Below are 10,521 nucleotides of genomic sequence, written 5' to 3'. Positions count from 1 at the left end.
CATGTACAGAAAGCTGAAGAAAGGCGCAGAAAGAAGCAAGAGAAGTACGGAAAGAAGCAACAGGGGTGCAGAAAGTGGCAAGAGAAATGCAGAAACAGGCAAGAGTTGCAGAAACCTGTAAAAGAGGTGCAGAAATGGGGAACGGGTGCAGACAGAGGTAAAAGAGGTGCAGTAAGATTTAAGAGGGGTGCAGAAAGATACAAGAGGGGTGCAGACATTTGCAAGAGAGTTGCAGAAAGAACCAACAGAGCTGTAGAGAGAGGCAATAAGGGTACAGAAAGAGGCGAGTGAAGTGCAGAAAGAAGCAAAAAATGTACATAAAGCGGCAAGAGAGGTGCAGAAAGAGGCAAGAGTTGCAGAAAGTGACAAGATAGGTATACAAAGAGGGAAGAAGGGTGCAGAAAGAGGAAAGAGGGGTGCAGAAAGAAGCAAGAGGGTGCAGAAAGAAGCAAGAGGGTGCAGAAAGAAGCAAGAGAGGTGCAGAAAGAAGCAAGAGAGGTGCAGAAATAAGCAAGAGAGTTACAGAAAGAAGCAAGAAAAGTGCAAAAAGGATCAACAGAGGTACAGAAAGAGGCAAGAGGGGTGCAGAAATTAACAAGAGAACTGCAGAAAAAAGCAAGAGATGTGCAGAAAGAGGCAAGAGAAGTGTAGAAAGAGGGAAGGGGTGCAGAACAAGGCAGGAGGGGTGCAGAAAGAAGTAATAGAGGTACAGAAAGATGCAGTAGGGGTGCAGAAAGAGGCAAGAGAAGTGCAGAAAGGGGTGGGGCCTCGCGGCGAGTTACTGGTTCCTTTTCTTTTTTTATTTTCTTTTTATTTTAGGAAGTGGCTGTGTGCCCCCCTTTCCTTAACCCTTTTGGGCCCTGGGGACCCCATCCCCCAGGGCATGTCCCACTGTTAAAAAATATAATAATAATAATTGAAAAGGGAGAGGGGCGTGCTGAGGTTCCGTGACAATTATAAGTGGTGTTTTCGACTCGCACGAATATAGTCGAGTCTGGTATCTATGAACCGCAAATGACGAGTTTAGTAAGTGTGCGCAGTTTCGCTGTGCTAACTTAAACCGCTCGTTTGTTATGTGGGTTTCCCTTTTTGTACCCACGGGTTCCATCTTAGATACGGCATCCATTTTGTCTCTTGCCCTCAAGTAGCCAGCGAACGGACGCTGTCCGCTTCGCGACCCTGGGACTCTCAAGATATTTGCGGAAGACACATGTTCTTTGTAAGTATCTTTATGATGAGGGGGATGATACTGTAAGGCAGATGGCCCCGCTCGAGGCTCATCTCGCCGTGCCGGTTTATTGTCTCAGCCGTGCATCTCATTAGGCACGTCCCTTTGATGCCTGTATCTCGTGTTTCCCGATACCTCCCCTTTTACACCCTTTCCGATCTCCCCACTGTCTCCATCTTCCTCTGCACCTGTCTTTGTTCCTATTTTCGATCTGTTTTACTGCCGATTGGAATGCACTAATGTTGGGAAGATGGGCTTTTACAGTTGGGAACCGCCAAATGTTTCCGCACTTATGTTCCGGACCTTATGTGTATCAAAGTGACCAAAGTGACCCCTCTGGGGGATAATTATGGGAACCGGGTTGTAAACTTTTGTGTACCATGTTGTCCTATGGGTAAAATCTGTATAAAAGGAGCGATCCACAGAACCAATTTGAAGCAGTCTCCCCAAGTTGCACGTGTTGTACTTGTCGTGACTTCTGTGTTCCCTGCAGTAAATAAACCTTGAATCTTTGACGCCGAAGGAAGTGTCCCGTGTCTCTGTCATTTGTACGCCGGAGCAGGTTACCCACGAAGGTTTCAGGTGTTGTGCCCTGGCACCGCTGGGTCTTAAAGAACCCAGTCCTTCAGTTGGCGCCCAACGTGGGGCTGCATCAGTGGTACCGGTCCAAGCCCGACGATCGTGAGGAACTTCGTGTGAAATCTCCGAGGGAAGGTGCACTCCGCTTCATCGATCCTGTTGTCGAAATAAGTGGCCCGAAGACTTTTCCCGCGAAGATTCCCGCCTCCTGACGGCTGCGACGGACTGCTGCCCTGACTGTAGACCTGTTTTGGCGTCTGGCGTAGACCTTGGTATAGCGAGACGTTTGACGGGCCTTCCTGGAGACGCCATCGATCTTTGAGTTAAGTATTTGTGGGTCGCTCCCAGAGTTCTTAGTTGTTGACACTTTAGCAAGTGTTTTTGTTGTTGACGCTGTGTGAGTGTTTTTGTCGGTGACACTTTGCTAGCGTACTTTGTTGTGTTATTTGACGACTGCAGCCGCCAAAAACCGAGGGTATTAGCTCTTTGATGGGACTTGGTAAATCCCATAACCCTTGAAGTTTGTGAAACTCGGCTAGTGTGCAAGATGCCTGGTCGTAGTACTTTGTTCAGTTGTTCCGGACCTTGTGGTGTGGATTCCCGACTGGAGGACTCGTGTCCGATACCTCCGGTTGGAACTCCGACTTATGAACTGTACAGTAAACATGGGCTAGGCCCGATTACTTTTAATGAATACTGGATCAAATACACGAAGAAGGACGGTGACCTTCGCTGGCCACCACATGGTAGCTTCGAGACCCCGATCTTAGATAACCTAGAGGTTAAATTGTTCGAGAAAAAGTCAAGGCCGGCCATGTTTGATGCCTTTCGGTTGTGGCGTAAAGAAGCCCGACAGAAAGAAATCAGACAGACTAAACGAAATCAGAGAGATAATGTTGCTACCATTGTAAAGAAAGCAGAGCAGTTTCAGCATGATAAGGAGGTTAAGGAAAAGGAAGTGTTTGACAGATTACAGCGTATGACTATAGATAAGTGCTATCCTGCTTTGCCTACGGAGTCGGACAAGAAGGATGAGTCAGTTGAGGATCCTCTAATGTCCTATCTAATGAAATCGCCACCTCCGTACGTACAGGGTACCACAGTCCCTGTGATTCCCCCTGTACTTGTTCCTGCACCTATTCTTCCTTTGCCTGTTCCTCAACCTGCACCCGTTCTTCCAACTGTTCCTGCTCCTTCGTCTGTTGCTATTCCTACTGCTCCTCCGCTTCCACATACTCCTGCTCACGCTACTGCTCCTGCTTTGTTAACCCCTGTTGCTGTTTCTGTCTCTACTCCTTCACTTGTTAGTCCTGTGTCCTATACTTCTCCCTCTACTCGTAGTCGTAATTCTCCTCTTGCGGCTAGTTTCTTTCATTCGCTCGGACCTGTTCTTGGGTCCGCTGGTTCCGATGGTCCTCAGAGACTTAGTCAGCTTCCTGGCAATAGGGAACGCGCTTCGCTATATAATATGGCGATGGGTTGGATGGCGCACCCCCTTAGAAATCCTCCTCGTATTGTACTCGACACGTTTTGTCAATTCAATATACCAACCCAGAGATTTGTGTTCGAAGAAATGTGTAAGGTCCTTCGCGATCAGATATCGGCCGACGCACCTGACGAGGTGCTGACCGCTTTGTCTGATCTACAGCTTCAGTTCTCGGCTGGACTAATAGTGGATACCAATGTTCGACGTGCTGTTGAACGGTTGCGATCTTTTCGTCCCACTCCTATACCTCAAGCCTTGTTTGTTGAAGATGTCGAAAGACTGCCAGATGAGTCTGGTCAGTTTCCCATGCGTGAAGTTCCACCCGTGTGGATGCCAGGTGATGCTGCTCACATTCCACCTATCCTGCCGTATTTTCAGAGAGTATGGATACATCTCCCGTGGAAGCGATCAGAAGTGTTACAGGTAAAGCAATCTTTGCCTGACCCTCGCAAAAATCCTGCAGGGTATTATAAGGAATTATCGCAGCTCGTAGATGCTACGATAATGAATCTTGCCGATATTGATATGCTGTTCGGCAATGTTGTACCGCAACCGGTATGGGCTAAGATTCGTCAGGAAAATCACGCAAACGAATTAGGTGGTGATTGGGCGGCCATTATAGCGGCAGATGGGTTGCAAACTGGTGGTGCTAAGCCTGAACAACTCATTACTGCTCTCCCTCAAAGAATAATCACGTTAATGAAAACTCTTATGCCAGCTATGAGAGTGAATTGGGACAAATTGTCAGCTTGTAAGCAGAAAAAGGACGAGAGTGTCTCCGACTTCTTTACGAGGTTCGAGGAGGCATTCATTGACCATAGTGGTCAGGATATGAGCACTGAGGGTGGTCAAAGGTTGTTCGTGGATAAATTCGTTTCGAACTTATTGCCCGATTTGAGCAATAAATTGAAGAATTCAGAAAGTGCGTGGGCCGTTTCTACTTCAGCCCAAATATTGGCTACGGCACAATATTATGAGAACAGAGAGAAAGAAGAAAGCGACCGTGCTGATAAAAAGACGAAAGAGCTTAAAACTAAAGTGTTGTTGCAGCAAGCGTATCCTCCACGTTCGAATCAGAATACTTCGCAACAAACTAGATCGCAGCCGCAATTGAATAGATCACAATCTCGTAATGACTCCTCTTCCCAAAGATCCTCATTGGGATACAATCAATGTGCTTATTGTAGACAGGAGGGACATATCAAATTCAATTGTCCTGTTCTAAACGAACGCAATAGTGGTAACTCATCTAGAGGAGGTCGTGGTGGTTCACAGCAGACACCACGTGGTTGAGGTCGTGGTGCTCAGAACGATCGTTCAGATAACTCATCAAATTCTGATAATTGTTTTGATCAACGTGGATCGTCGCAAGGACGATCTGCGCAGTACAATGTAGACGATTATTACGTCGATCAGGGAACTGACGACAGTAATTACTAGGACAGCCGTAGACAAGGAGAGGGAGTGGTATCAGTTCCGGTTGATCAGAGAGGGCCTTACGTCGCAGTTGCTACATCGGGCGTCATTGAGCCTTTTCTGTTGGACACTGGTGCAGCGAAAAGTTCCATTAAGTATTCGAAACTCCCTGGCGCACCTTTGTCTGGCTTAACAAATGTTTCCGTTGGATTCTCTGGCGCCCCCGTTAGCAATCCAGTGTCGCTCCCTTTGCCCCTTACAAATGGGCCTCGTGAGCTAGAAGCTCCGTTGATTTTAACCACTGGTTGTGGTGAAAATCTTTTGGGCCTGGATTTGCTTAAACGTTTGTATGCGACTTTGTATTGTTCTCCTGCGGGTGTAAAGCTTACGTTGGGAGAGAGGGTTGTCTCTCCCATGTACTTGTCTCTCGATAAGCTTCCACCGGAATTGAGTTCTCTTCCTGCGTCTTTGTGGGCAACAGGTCCCAATGATGTGGGCCTACTTGATATCTCACCTTATGTTGTTCAGTTGAAGTCTAATGTGCGATTGCCACGCATTCCCCAATATCGTATCTCCCTTGATGGTGAACGAGCATTGTTAGCGATCATCTATGATTTGATCGAGAAAGACGTTATTGAGGAGACACGGGGAAACGTGTGCAACAGCCCTGTACTGCCCATTCTAAAACGTACTGATCCTTCGAAACCACCTGTTTATCGTTTTGTTATCGATTTACGGGAGGTGAATAAAATTGTGATTCCTCAGTTCCCCGTTGTGCCTGACATCACGGCGCTACTGACTCTGATTCCAGCTTCTGCATCGTGGTTTTCGGTGATTGATTTGAAGAATGCGTTCTTCAGCATTCCGATTGCAGAAGAGAGCAGAGACCTTTTCGGTTTCTCTCTTGGTGGACGCAGCTTCCGGTTTAAACGCGCTCCTCAGGGCTACTGTGAAAGTCCATCGATTTACAGTCAAGCCTTGAAGGGTCAACTGGATGCGTTTAGGTTGCCGGCTGGTGCGGCCTTAATCCAATACGTCGATGACCTATTGGTGGCTGCAGATGCTCAGGACATTTGCAAAATTGCTACGGTATCGCTGCTGCAACATCTCTGCGAGTTAAATCACAAGGTGTCACCTTCTAAACTCCAATATTGTTGTCAAGAAGTAACCTACCTAGGTCACTTATTGTCAAAGGAGGGAAGGCGGTTGACCCCAGAGAGAATTGCAGCAATTGCGCGAATGGCTGTGCCAACAACCCAAAGAGATGTGCGTGCCTTTTTAGGTATCACGTCGTACTGCAGGCAATGGATTCCAAATTTTTCATTGCTAGCGAAACCATTAGTGGCTCTTACGTGCAAGGATGTTTCGACTCCTTTACCATGGACGGATGAATGTCAGAAAAGTTTTTCTGAACTGCGTGATTCATTGTGTTCGGCTCCTGTGTTAGGTACTCCTGACTATAGTAAGCCGTTTACATTATATGTTCATGAGAGAGAAGGTTGTGCTTTGAGCGTTTTAACGCAACCTTTTGGTGGTAAGCAACGTCCATGTGCATATTTTTCCTCGACCTTGGACCCGGTAGCTAGAGCATTGCCGAGTTGTTTGAGAGCAACAGCGGCAGCCGCGGTCTCCATCCGACAATCAGCAGGATTGGTCATGGATAATATGCTTACGGTGATGGTTCCGCATGCAGTCGATACTCTTTTGAATCGTACGAAAACTCAGCACTTGACAAGTGCGAGGTTGTCTGGGTACGAGTTGACGCTGTTGGCAAGCCACATTCAAATAAAACGTTGTAATGTTCTGAACCCGGCAACTTTGTTACCAATTAGCTCAGAGTCAGATGAAATAACAGAACACGACTGTTATTTGAGGACAGAGGAGGAAACAAAAGGTCGAGTGGACCTTAAAAACACCCCATTGGAAGAACCAGATGGTACACTGTATGTGGACGGGTCATGTTTCAAGTTGCCGAATGGTGATGTGACTACTGCTTATGCTGTCGTGACGTTGAATACTGTTGTTGAGACTGCAAGATTAAATCAGAATTCTGCCCAAGCTGCAGAGCTGATCGCTCTCACTAGAGCGTGTGTGTTAGCGAAAGGGAAACGTGTGAATGTGTTTACCGACAGCCAATATGCATTTGGCGTCGCCCATAGTTTTGGACGTTTGTGGAGAGAGAGAGGTTTTCTAACGTCGCATGGTACGAAGATTCAGCATGGCCAGCTTGTGAATGATCTTTTGGATGCACTTACGTTGCCTAAGCAAGTTGCGATTGTTAAATGTAGTGCGCATCGTAAGGTGACGGATGATGTTGGTCGAGGTAATGCGTTTGCGGATGAAAACGGGATAATGCAATTGTCAAAGGACAGAACAGGATCTTTTATTAGTCTCTGGTGCTAGATCGCAAAAAGTATCGGTTCTTCCCAGGACGTGTTTGTTCGTCAAACAAAGGATCCGTTGAAGGGACAACGTCCTGTTGATCAGCTGAATGTTTTGGTCTTGAGTCTTTTGCTGACAAATGTTCAACAGTGTTTTTCTGCTGCGCTGAGGATTCTCCAACAGGTTGTGCGTCGCTGAAAGGTACAAACGCCGGCAATCCTTCGGTTTCAGTTGATGCAATGCCTCTCCTCACCCACGAGTCTGCTGGCAACGGAATAGGGACTTTTTTCGTATGGGTGGCATGCACCCAATTCTTCCGCCCCTCAAGACGAACTGCAGTTCTCGTGGCAAGGAGGACCTGGTAGGGTCCAGTGAACCTGGGATCCAAGTTGTTCTTGCGCGAAAAGTTGCGCGTCACCACCCAATCTCCGGGCTGGAGCTGGTGGCCTGGACCCTCCGTCTGCGTCGGCAATGCTTCGTGAACCTGTTGGTGAATTAACCTCAGTTTAGCAGTCAAGTCATGAAGATAATCGATCAACATTGGATACTCAAGGTCACAGAAAATACCCGGCCTAGGAACCCCCCAAACATTCGCAGGACGACCGAACACTATTTCGTAGGGACTAAGCCCTACTCGGGAGTGTACAGTCGCCCTAGTTGACAGTAATGCTAAGGCTAAAGCGTCAGGCCACGAGAGACCAGTCGTAGCCTGAATCTTTGCTAGCTTTAGTTTAAGGGTGCCGTTATACCCTTCAACCAAACCAGCTGACTGGGGATGATTGGCGCTGTGGAATTTCTGATTAATTCCAAGGCCCTTACACACACTCTTCATCACACTCCCCACAAACTCACTTCCGTTATCTGACCACACGATCAGTTTGAACATTCGTATCATTGTAATTATTTTGTACATATTCATTGAGCTTCGTTTCTTACACTTTTTGCTTCCACAGCTGAGAGACATTGTTTTTGCATATACACTGGTGAAATAAAGGCCGTAGGGCCGCGCGCGTACTTCCTTCTGGTTAGTAGGTCTTGACGCTAGGTTAAAGACCGTCGGTTCCTGGGAACTCCTAGGGATTGACTATTGCTACACAGAACGAAGTGCGTCAAGAAACGTTGCGGACGGTCATAGGGAATGGCATTTTCGAAGCTGACGGATTTGGAAGAAGCTCAGGCTCATAGATTCAAGCTGCAGCGACTCAATCGTACCAAATGTTTTAAATTCCAAATATTCGTATTGTTTTTGACTGTTTCTGCATTATTGGCGGGTGGGGTGTATTACACGATGTTTTACTTCTTACCTACTGCTACACCTACTCCTACCCCTGACCCTAAACTCACCTCTACTGCATCTCCTCATTCTTTCCATATCTTACCTGAACACGAGCAGGCTAGACGTGCAGAATTCCGCAACAATTCCTTTATTCAGCTCCTCCATCAGCATCAGTTAGTGGTTAACACTACTAATTGTTGGGTGTGTGGGTTGATGCCACATACTACGGATAAGGGAATTCCATATCTGGTGTTACCGTATAGTTCCCAAGGGTCTGCTCGAGCATTTCAAACAATGTTTCGAAGTGCACTGGGTTTCCACCCCATTCGAGAACCACGTTCCCCCTACTCTGGTCCTACCTCGTATCAAAAACCTTTGTCTATAGCAATAGAGGATTTAGATAGCGATATCTATGATCCCTCGCTTATTCCCGAAGAAGAGGTACAAGCCTATAGGGTCCTAAGTAGAGGCGAATATAGTGTGTTCACTAGTGAAAAACAGCTTAAAAGCTCGCCTCCGATATGGGTTGTACCCCACATTGGTAATTTTTGTCTCATAGGTCGCGGCCGAAGATCGAAAGCCCGACTTGGAGAGAGTGCTTGCACTGAAAATTACATTCTGCCGATGGTCTCGTCCCCTGTGTTCCTGGCCGCCAAGGGTACATACTTTATCTGTCATGATCGTGCATATGCATGGTTGCCCTCTGACTTCATGGGCTCATGCTTCATTGCAAACTTGTTGCCTCCGACATTCACTGTAGATGCAGATTATCACAAGACTAGAGTTGTGAGGGGCGTAATTAGCGAAGAGGATACTGCCGGTCAAGAGGCAGGAGACTTTTTCAAGGGTTTCCTCCCGTTTTGGGGACCTATGGTTAATAGTAGGAACCTGAGACAGTTGACTCGAGTGGTAGAATCGACAGCTAATATTACTGCCAGTGCCCTTGGTAATATCACCACTGAACTTCAGGCGGATAGACTTATGACGTTACAAAACCGTATGGTTTTAGACGTGATCTTAGCAGATCGTGGTGGGGTATGTAAGGTGATCCATTCGAGCTGCTGTATTTTCATTCCTGATAACGCTCCAACTGTCTATCAAGCCATCTCGAAGTTGCATAAGATCTCCGAATCCATACACGTGGATGTAGGGGATTGGACGCTACTTGGGTGGTTTTGAGGCCTGATGTCGACTTGGGGTTGGAAGATTCTGATGATCATCGGAGTCGTTGTGGCGTTCCTGTTCACGTGTTGCCTTTGTGTGCAGTGCGGTCCTGCCTTATGTGGCCTCTGTGCTACAACGTGTATGAGACAGCCACCTGTTACCAAGGGGACTCGGTTGGACAGAGCTATGCTACAGCAACATCTAGATGGTCTGATGAATATCGAATATGATTCCGACTAGTGCTTGCCTACATGAGGGCAAAAGGAGCGTCTGAGGTTCCGTGACAATTATAAGTGGTGTTTTCGACTCGCACGAATATAGTCGAGTCTGGTATCTATGAACCGCAAATGACGAGTTTAGTAAGTGTGCGCAGTTTCGCTGTGCTAACTTAAACCGCTCGTTTGTTATGTGGGTTTCCCTTTTTGTACCCACGGGTTCCATCTTAGATACGGCATCCATTTTGTCTCTTGCCCTCAAGTAGCCAGCGAACGGACGCTGTCCGCTTCGCGACCCTGGGACTCAAGATATTTGCGGAAGACACATGTTCTTTGTAAGTATCTTTATGATGAGGGGGATGATACTGTAAGGCAGATGGCCCCGCTCGAGGCTCATCTCGCCGTGCCAGTTTATTGTCTCAGCCGTGCATCTCATTAGGCACGTCCCTTTGATGCCTGTATCTCGTGTTTCCCGATACCTCCCCTTTTACACCCTTTCCGATCTCCCCACTGTCTCCATCTTCCTCTGCACCTGTCTTTGTTCCTATTTTCGATCTGTTTTACTGCCGATTGGAATGCACTAATGTTGGGAAGATGGGCTTTTACAGTTGGGAACCGCCAAATGTTTCCGCACTTATGTTCCGGACCTTATGTGTATCAAAGTGACCAAAGCGACCCCTCTGGGGGATAATTATGGGAACCGGGTTGTAAACTTTTGTGTACCATGTTGTCCTATGGGTAAAATCTGTATAAAAGGAGCGATCCACAGAACCAA

This window comes from Lissotriton vulgaris, chromosome 5 (assembly GCF_964263255.1).
Source record: "Lissotriton vulgaris chromosome 5, aLisVul1.2, whole genome shotgun sequence".
NCBI lineage: Eukaryota > Metazoa > Chordata > Amphibia > Caudata > Salamandridae > Lissotriton > Lissotriton vulgaris.
The sequence above is the reverse complement of the archived record's forward strand: the minus strand, read 5'-3'. Positions refer to the sequence as shown.